This window comes from Xiphias gladius, chromosome 17, assembly GCF_016859285.1.
Source record: "Xiphias gladius isolate SHS-SW01 ecotype Sanya breed wild chromosome 17, ASM1685928v1, whole genome shotgun sequence".
In the NCBI taxonomy this organism is placed as follows: domain Eukaryota; kingdom Metazoa; phylum Chordata; class Actinopteri; order Istiophoriformes; family Xiphiidae; genus Xiphias; species Xiphias gladius.
This window is the reverse complement of record NC_053416.1, coordinates 23,962,445-23,972,973: the sequence shown is the minus strand read 5'-3', so window position 1 is coordinate 23,972,973 and position 10,529 is coordinate 23,962,445. Positions and strand designations below refer to the sequence as shown.

Genomic DNA, 10,529 nt, shown 5'->3' with positions numbered 1-10,529 from the left:
GTAGCCAGTGGAAGTCAATGAGGAAGTCAGCTTTATAGCTGTTGCAAGAACTCACATGACATGTAGGCAGGTGTTTGTCAGAGGGCATTTAGGAAATTCTGACACAACCAGAAAGAGGGTTAAATGGTCGGATGAGACCAAAAACACAACACACCAGCAGGGTTACACCATCCCCAGCATGAAGCCTTTTTCCAACAGTATTCATGGTGGTGATGATGTAGCAGATGGTAGCAGTGTGATCCTGTGGGGATGCTTTGCTGCAGCAGAACCTGGAAGGCTTGGCAGAGGGGAAATGAATACTGCAGAGAACTGCAACTTTTGAGCAGATTTATTTTCCTGTATGACCATGATATATCAACACAAGAAAGGTTTCAAAGCCTTTCTTGCCTGAGCATTTTTATAAAGAAGAATTTGGAAAATTGCGGTGTAATGATGTGCAACGCTGATTCAGACCTTACACAGACTGGCTGTGAGGTGCCTCTAACTACTGACTGTTGATTATTGACTTGAAATTGTTTTTTGTTTTTCAGTTTAACATAAAACCATATAGCTGGTGCTGTATTGTCTTTTTTAAATTATTATCAGCAAATCAAATTGGAAGACCGCTCCAGGACTCTCTGCTCTTTAGAGACATGAAATGCAGAGCTGTTGCAGAATAAACTAAACTACACAGGCCATATGGATGAAAAGAATAAAAAGAAAAAAAAGAATAATCAAAGAATTTGTCATCCAGTGCAACAAGTATGGCTCTTTTATATGCTTTTGATAGTTTTTAGTCCACAGTGGAGATCTGTGGCAAAGAAGGATAGGCAATATCCCACCGGAAAAAAAAATCTGTAAATTACAAATTGTAACACAACAATCTGTAACTTAAATTATTGCCACTATAATTACTTTATGCTGAGGGCACAAATCATTAATATGAGGGATGGAGTTTAATAATTTGGTGATTATTAATTTAAAAGGTATGACATATCAATTTGTACACACAAAACATCAAAAGAAAACACCTCTTCTGCTCAAAAGCACAGGTACTGTTTTTCCATATAGAGAGACCAGACTATATTTTGCCTGTCATTGCCAAAATCAATGCAGCTCTCTTTAAATGCTTTTATTGATTTGGCAGAGGACACCCATACCATTCCATGCATGTGCATGTGTGTTTGTGAACAGCCATTAATCAGGCTGAGTTTGGCATACTCTAAATCAGTCACATTTTAATCAGAGTACTCAGTTGCTTAGAGATCCAGCAGAGCAAGTGTCCCTCAGGATCCACATTTTGGGTCTAATTGATCACCAGTCAGTCTGAGACTTGATTTATTTGGATTGCCCATAGACACAGAATCTCATCAACTAGTTGAATTAAAGTTTAACTCTTGAGCAGCTCACATCATTATTATAGAATTTAATATATATTTTATGCCACATATCATATCGTTATTGTTTTCATATGATAAATGTTTTTACACAGCCCCTCAGATTATTCTCTAGTTAGTATTCCATTCACACGTTTAACAAGAGCAGTATTTTTTTTAATAGCCCTTAAGAGCTCGCCAACCAGTTGTCTGACTTTTTACATGATAATAGTTTATTTGAGGATTTTCAGTCAGGATTTAGAGTGCATCATAGCACAGGGACAGCACTGGTGAAAGTTACAAATGACCTTCTTACTGCATCGGACAAAGGACTTGTCTCTGTACTTGTCTTGTTAGACCGTAGTGCTGCATTTGATATCATTGACCATCATATCCTATTAAATAGACTGGAACATGTAATTGCATTAAAGGAACCACTCTAAGCTGGTTTAGGTCCTATCTATCAGATCGATTTCAGTTTGAGCACATTAACAATAAATCCATATACTCACAGAGTTCCACAAGGTTCTGTGCTTGGACCAGTTCTATTCACCTTATATATGCTTCCTTTAGGAAATATTATTAGGAAACACTCCAAAAACTTCCATTGCTATGCTGATGATACCCAATTATATTTGTCAATAAAGCCTGGTGAGACCAATCAGTTAGCTAAACTTCAAGCATGCCTTAAGGACATAAAAACCTGGATGACCAGCAACTTTCTGCTGTTAAACTCACAAAACTGAAGTTATTCTGCTTGTCCCCCAACACTTCAGAAACACCTTATCTAAGATCCTCAAGATGGCTTTGCCCTGACTTCCAGCACCACCGTTAGGAATCTCGGAGTTCTCTTTGATCAGGATATGTCCTTTAACTCTCACCTAAAACAAACTTCAAGGACTGCCTTCTTTCCCCTACGTAACGTTGCAAAAATCAGGCACATCCTTTCTCAAAAAGACGCTGAAAAACTAGTCCATGCCTTTATCACCTCTATTGATTTATTGTAACTCCTTATTATCAGGCTGTCCCAACAAATCTTTAAATACTCTCCAGCTGATCCAGAACGCTGCAGAGCACGTACTGACAGGAACTAGGAAAAGAGATCACATTTCTCCTGTGTTAGGATCTCTGTATTGGCTCCCTGTAAAATTCAGAATAGAATTTAAAATCCTCCTCCTCACCTACAAAGCCCTTAATGGTCAGGCATCATCATATCTGAAAGAGCTCATAGTACCCTATTAGAACTCAGTAGAACACTGAGAGTGCAGGCTTGCTTTTGGTTCCTAGAACCTCCAGAGCCTTCAGTTATCCGGCTCGTCTACTGTGGAACCATCTTCCAGTTTGGGTCCAGGAGGCAGACACCATCTCCACATTTAGGAGTAGGCTTAAAACCTTCCTCTTTGATAAAGCTTACAGTTAGGGCTGGCTCAGGCTTGTACTGAACCACCCCCTAGTTATGCTGCTATAGGCCTAGACTGCCAGGGGATTTCCCATTATGCACCAAGCTCCTCTCTCCTCCTCTTCCTCTCCATCTGCACGTATTCGTATGGCATCAATGCTCATTACTAATTTGACTCCTTCTCTTTCCTGTAGTTTTGTGCTTTCTCGTCTCTCTCCTCCTGTCGCTTTCTGTAGATATGTCTGCCCCTGGTGCTACAGAGTCTGGACCTGTGACTGCAAACCAATTATTATTATTATTATTATTATTATTATTATTATTATTATTATTATTATTATTATTATTATTATTATTATTATTATTATTACATTTAGTTATATTAGTATTATTATTCACCCTATTATTATAATCATTAGTTTTATTATTACTCTCATTATTGTTACACATCTTTATGTTATACGTGAAAAATGCCCTGAGATAACCTCTGTTAGGATTTGGCGCTATATTAATAAAATTGAATTGAATTGAATTGAAATTGAATGAACTCTTTACCAAAGTGAACTTAATTAAAGGCTCAGTTTTGCTGTATGAGTTTGCAGTGGAGGCTGTGGGGCTGCAGCCTAGTGCTATGAGGAAGAAATATAGGGAATGTATTCAAAGCATCCTGTATTCTCATTTCCCACTGCTAAAACATAAGTGTAAGATTATTTTGGTTGCAAGTCTTTGAACACAATGCTTGTCAAAAGTACATAAAAGGCTGATGTTTAGCATTCTAGCAGATGTGTATTATTCTATTTAAAGCTGCTCGGGGCCTTTTTTTCAAAGCTTCAAAGAAGAGAAAGGCTCGAGAATTGAGGTTACCAATTTTGTTGCACTACAAACCTACACTATGCATATACTGACAATGTCTGAACGGCATACAGGTTTATTCTGTTTTCCTTAATCCTTGCACTGTTGGATTGCAAAGGGATAATGCAAGTCTAGATTTCTTTGTGATTTCCAGGAACATGAAGCATGTTCCTGGAGTTTACTCTCCATATTCTAAGACAAATGACCACCCACCAAAGCGAGAAACTGAAAACCTACGTGGTTTTAAAGAAAGTTAAATAGGATTACTTTGTGAGCACAGGAAAACGCTGTATCTTACATCATTGTAACATGGCTTCATCCATATCCATAAAACTCATCAAAAAAGTAATTTTTTCAGCTTTGTAGTCATAATCTCTGCAGTCTAAAAACTTTACATCATTCAGTCCTCTCTATCCTGCTGTTATTATAGATGTCTGAACTAACCACTGACACTGGACTTGCTCATGGGCTCACATCTTCTGTCAGACTTTGATAATTAGCCTGCAAACATCTAGGGCTTATGGAAAATGGTGTTTGATAAAGGTCACTGAAAAACATAAATACTGAATCAACAAAGACCGTCCTTATCTAAGCATATGGAGCGTGACACATGGTGTTTTAGTTATTAGTGTACTTACAAATGTTTTCTTACTTCTGGGACGGAACCCAGAAGTTCAGTTTCAATGTAGCTCTCTACGACAAACAAGGCTACAACTAGTTGGTGAACATAAAGTAGTGCAGCTTTTAAAACAACAGGGGGTTGTCCAGCGAAAAAGCTGAAACTGAAAAAAAGTGGAAGACACTGTTGTGACCAATCAAGTACATGAAAGCACACAATCTTGGTAGAATACTTTGCAGTGTGAACAGCATATTTTTACTCTTTACCTCGTGATAACTGCAACAAAAGATTAAAAAGTTACTGTTGTAATAACTTTCCAGATTTGTATTGTCTTTGGTCTGAATGCCCACTAAAGAGCCAGATATTCCTCACAGGTATTGCTTTTATAAAAATGAAACTAACGTCAAGTCTCTTTAATGTATCTTTTAAGCTACATGGACTGACAATATTCAATTGTGTCATGGAATAAGGATGAGGATAGTCCAGTCCTGGATGCTTAAATAACGTGTCCATTGTTACACAGATGTAATGCCCATTCTAGATAATGATTCACTGCAGCAGATTATGGAGTTTGTCAGCATTAACTGCATTGTAAAACTGATTAAGGAGTTTAACTTATTGTTTCTGGGAACATGTTCCTTTTGTAATATACTCTACAGTATGCATTTAGCCCTATAATCAGACTGAAATGCTGTTTTGAGTTGAAAAAAAAATCAGAGGTGTGGGCAACAACTCGGATATCTGGAACCAGTCTCATATCTATTTTTGCCACATCATGAACACAATTATGGTAAACACACATATACGTCTGTGCGCACATTCATTCATTATTGTTGTTGGCAAGAGTCAAAAAGGTATTCACAGGACTGTTTTACACTGCTCAGGCATGTTTTAATTTGCAGCTCACTGGTTGAAGCAGTCATTAAGAGAGTTGAGAAAGATAAATATATAAAATACGTACTTTTGTGAGCAAGGGTGCACTGACAAGCCAACCAGGATCTATTGTAATAGGTCAGGGCTGTGGCCTGTTTTCTTGAATAAGCAAGGTCTCAGTATAGTGCAGTATTTTAACATCCAGGTTTATTATCACATTAATTTTGATATGTTGCAATTACATTACTAAAAACATAGACCATACGTTAGCTGAGAAGAGTCTTCGGACTTCACAGCAGACATTTTGACTAGTCCTAGCAGGAAAAACACTGGTGAAACTACAGTAATTTTATTAATGGCTTCTCAGTCCCTTTGTGTGTCCCAGTAAACCATGCCAGTGTGTCAACATGCACAATATGCTGGAATCCGGTCTATTCTAAAGTTATCAGTCAAACCTGTGCTTTCCCTGCTATGGCATGCCAAAATGTCTGTTGTGAAAAAAGCTTATCGGCAGGACAAGTTTATTGAATCATTCATCATCACTACACTTACTATATCAAAGGGCTCACTTATCTTCTTGACAGTAAATGACAACATATACATTTTCAATATAAGCTCTTCTCTGGAATCAGGAAGTAGGAGGGTTTCTGGGGAAAGGGGCTACCAACTACAACATATTGGATTTTCATAGACATTTACCTCCAGCGAGTGCAATAGTGAGTGAGTATGTGAGAATGTACCCAGTGCTTAACAGTAGGTGAAAAAATTGGCTTTTGCTAGGGTCAAATCTGCAAATTCTTTCCACACTCTAAATCTACTCTGCCCCCAAATCCTGAAGACATATTGACAGTCTGACAAAGTGAGCACTCAGCTGTGTTCTCTCTTTGCAAACTAAGTTGCAGGGTTATCCATTACTAGATGCATGGCAATTACCCCCTCTTTCCCTCTCTTTCTCCCTCAGTCTGATAGTCATCGAGTTTCATTCTGACTCTTATATTACTGAGGCATTTATAGCATAATAGCTGCTACCTCAAGACCTGCTATTTTTAGCATTGTTCCTCTGATGAATCATCTTTCAAAAAGTAGAACTTTTTTGTGACAGTTTTGATCAGTGCAACATACTGCATTAGGTAAGGTCTAAATCCTTTCTATTTGCATTGCTAATATGCTAAGTCAGCACAACCTCACAGCATCATGGAGTAAATTTTATGTGGGAAAAAAAAATCTAAATAGAGAAGAAAACAGAAATTGCTGATCGTTTGTGACTAACACACACACACACACACACACACACACACACACACACACACACACACACACTTTAGCTCAGCTGTCCTTGTTGGGACATTGGATTGACTTCCATTCATTGTGAACAGCCTAACCCCTAACACTAACCTAACTTCAATTCACACCATAGCCCTAACCTTAGCCAGGACCTCAGAAATTATATTTGTCTCATTAGGACTAGGCTTTTGTCCCCATGAGGACTACTGGTCCCAACAAGGTTAGTTTTTATACTGGGAAAGGTCCCAAATAAATATAATAATAATAATAATAATACACACACTTATACTTCTATCTTCGTGATGACACTCATTGACATAAAGCACTCCCCTCACCCTAATCCTAACCATCACAACTAAATGCCTAACCCCTACCCTTACCCTAAAACCAAGTTTTAACCCTCAAACTGCCCTTTGAAGGTGTGTCAGTGTCAAATGCAGACAACAGACAAACAGGTAAGGTGGAAAGGCCATCTTTTATTTTAACACAGGCGGTGAAGATTAGATGGTGGCTGGCTGGAGTTGGGGCTGAGGGAGAGTAATCCGGGAAGAGGCTTGGCAGAGGGGATCCTGAGGAATTGAGCTGGCTGGCGGGCTCGACAGACAGGCAAGGCAGACAGGCAGCCTGGTGACCCTGAAGAGAAGGAGGACAAGTGTAAGATAAAGCTCGCAGGCAGGGCAAACAACTAACAAACAGGCAAAGCAGCTTGACTCTCTGATATAAGAGCTAGAAGCACAAAACACTGACAAACCATGGATAGCACAACAATCCAGCATAGACTGCCTGTCATTGCAGGGTTCTATAATGGTGTGGCGATGGCTTGATGGAAGGCAGGTATGTTGATTCCCGATGATAAACAGGTGTATAGAGAGAGGGGGAGAGAGAGAGAGAGAGAGAGGGCAAGGTGGAACAAGCAAACAAACAGACAAAACTAGAACTCACCAAATACTGAGAAGGCAGAAAATAAGAGAAAGACACTCACACAACAGGCAGGCAGGAGTCACGGAGGAGGGATTGTGACACAGATTTATGACAGAAGACTATAAACTACAATCTAAACTAGCTTGAAATACATAAACCTTTGTTAAAAATTAATTTCAAAGTAAAGATTAATAATCTAACCTGCATGCAGGAAGAAAAGAACAAGTCTTACCCAAAGAAATACATGAAAGCTGGGTCACTGATTTTGAAGGAGATGTAGCAGTAGCAGTAGCAGTAGCAGCCAATATTTCACAATTTACACCTGTCTTTTCAACATACAGCACTTTACTTTGCATTATGTTCTGCCAGCCTGTGGCTTATGCCAGCAGGAGGTATGCCTGCCATCCCGGCTCCCTGCACAGAGCCAATTTGATGATTGAAGTCTGCTTTTGGAGATTAATTTGCTGGACATTCCTTATGTAATTGTAAAACTGCTTAGGGAAGGGCCCTAAAAGCCAGCATGACTTGACAAGGCACACTATATATGGCTTATCAATAGTCATTACCACAGCTCTATTCATTAATTTTATTGGCTCTATTCATTAATTCTTTCAGCTACTGCCACCCTGCTGCTTAAGTAATTATCTATATTTAGGAGAGCCCAGAGAGCACTATTTCATTGCTCAAAACATGATCAAATTACAATGCTGTAAATTCCAGGCCTTACATAAACAGGCCAACAGAAGCTACACAAGACGTCTCCTTGCAGAAAACCTGGATACCCAATTAAATTAAAATCAAACTGTATAGTCTCATAGTTGAGAAAATAAAATGTAAGATGGAAAGAATATGCCATTTATCCCATGTAAAAGAAGCTAAATGGAAAAGAACATTTCTGCCACTAGTGTAATTTCCAATATGGAAACATAAACAGGGCAGGTAATCAGATTTAGTGTTGGGTTTCCCAGACCTGAAGGGTTCTTACAGCAGGCTTTGAGGGTAGAGCCTCACTCCATGTCAAGACACAGGACAAACATCCTCAGCATGTCAGGCTGACACAGTACTCAACTGTGCATCACTCCCATAATTTGTCCAGACACAGAGATTCAGTGAGACAGTCAGCTAGATTGGATGAGAGTATGCTTATACAGTGAGTTATACAGTTAACATTTCTGGTGCACTTGTGCACTGTATGATAGTAAGTCCTTCAATCCATCCATTTATGCCATTTATTAGAGTCCATGGTGGTAGCAAAAATAAATAGTAAAATAGACAAGATAGATCATGCTGCATTCTTTTAAGCTAATATAATTGATATTTTTATATCAACAATGGAGCACATTACTACTTGTATGTGAAAGGGGCACTTGTGGTGATGAACCCAGAGATAACCTCCCAAATGTGCAGATCTACAGAGCGTTATGGAGTTTTTCAGGTCATTGTTTAAGTTTTGCAGCTCGCATCTTTACTGTTTGATTCAGTGCCCACTCCTCTCACCAGTATTGTTTCCAGAAGCAGCAGGCAGCTGTTTTCAGCAAAAAAGACGAGGCCGCAGCTTAAGTACCCAAGAGCGTAATTTCCACCGGGGACAGGGGGGATTTATCCCGGTCACATTTCAAAATCTTAATTTGAGGCTACATAGAGGCTAGGGCTGTACCCTCTGACTGGAGGCACTTGTGGTTATTGTTGGGGGGATGGTGGGTGTACAAAGAACATGACTGTCACACCACCTGATTGATACAAATCAGGTTCACACTGGTACATACTGCCCCCATGAAATCGCCATAAAGCTGTACTCTAAGTGTGAAACTATTCCAACTTTTACCTTTTCTCACCTACTCAGCTTTTATATGTTACCAAACTAACTGCCAGACATATAAATGGAAACATGTAAAACCTTAAATTGTATTAAAAACTCACTTGAGTAATGTGTAACAAAGTTTAGCTTTAAACACTTCAAGTGGTGAATAAATTATTCAAGTTTTCCCCTCCTGGTTTACCATAGCTGTATAATTGACTTGACTTGGTTACTGCTAGTACCAGCTCTTGTACAGACTCACTGCTCTCGACATTTCCCATACATGCTGAACTGCAGCCCGTAAACTGACGAATGCTGAAGAGACCACTTGGGAGCTTCGGGGCTCGCCACATTCCTTCATGTACCAGAGTCACAGTACACTCGCTGCATGTTAGCCTGTAAGCATGTGGATACTACTCCTGATTCCTGCTGCCTGTGGACTTTGAAGAGACTTGCTGCTGCAGATTGGGTAAATTACACAATTTTTGGCACCTGGTATGCATGTTGATTTAAATACTTTTATTGTCTCCAGGTTAATTTTTATTTCTGCTACTGTCATGATGCAACATGTATATGGGTTGGTAGAGTTTTGTTTATTTACAGCTCACTTTGTCGGCAAGTAAAGGTCATCTGAATTCAGCTGGCCTCAGCAGCATCAAAACCATGCTAACTGGTCAGACTGAACCTGAACTACTGAGGTACATTAGAGAGTAAAGAACAGAATGCATTTCCATAGTAGGTATGCTTGCAGTGTGCTACAGCAATGAACTTTTTGGCTTGTGACCCCTTTAACTGAAGTAATAACTTCATGTGACCCTGTATCAACAACTGCATAATTCTTCCTGTTCTGACCTGTTTTCCTTGTGTTATGTGAATATTTTAGATTTTTAGAGTCCCAAAGAGTTAAATAATCCATTAACTCAGAAGAAAATAATCAAATACTAGAGGAAAATCTGAAAAGATAAACATTGAAGGCAGAGCTTCCATTGAAAATCTGATGATTTAACTTTCATAAAGGCTTTCTTCTGTACAGAGCATATTGTCTATGTGTATCCAGAAAACATCAGTCTGAACTTCGGTTTGAAATCTGCTGATTTTATGTTTATCAAAAATCCAAGTAAACATTAACTCATACACTGTTATTCTAATAAGAGGCGAAATTGTGCAGCAAAATATTTAAATAATTTTGGTGGAATTGAGAGTTTAATTGTAATTGGAAAACAACAAACTGGTTCTTTAGTGCCACTATCAGGTCAGCAGTGTGTTTGGTTTATCCTCTTGGTCTTAGCAAGTTAAAACTTCTGTCTCCACAGACTTGGACAAAGATTTGAGGCAGAAATATGTTATTTCTGCTTTCCACTCCTCTTAAGCATCTTGTGACCCCCAGAGTAATGGAAACATGTGCTAAACTATATTTTTATTGCATCCATA

General features: G+C 38.9%; 1 long non-coding RNA gene across 1 annotated transcript; it reads right to left on the bottom strand.

Annotated features, from left to right (window-relative positions):
• Positions 1–6,835: 6,835 nt before the first annotated feature.
• LOC120803093 lies at positions 6,836–7,205 on the bottom strand. The gene is made up of 2 exons (XR_005709289.1): positions 7,131–7,205; positions 6,836–7,012 (listed from the first exon to the last, which is right to left on the bottom strand). It is a non-coding gene; the product is annotated as an uncharacterized LOC120803093 (long non-coding RNA).
• Positions 7,206–10,529: the final 3,324 nt, after the last annotated feature.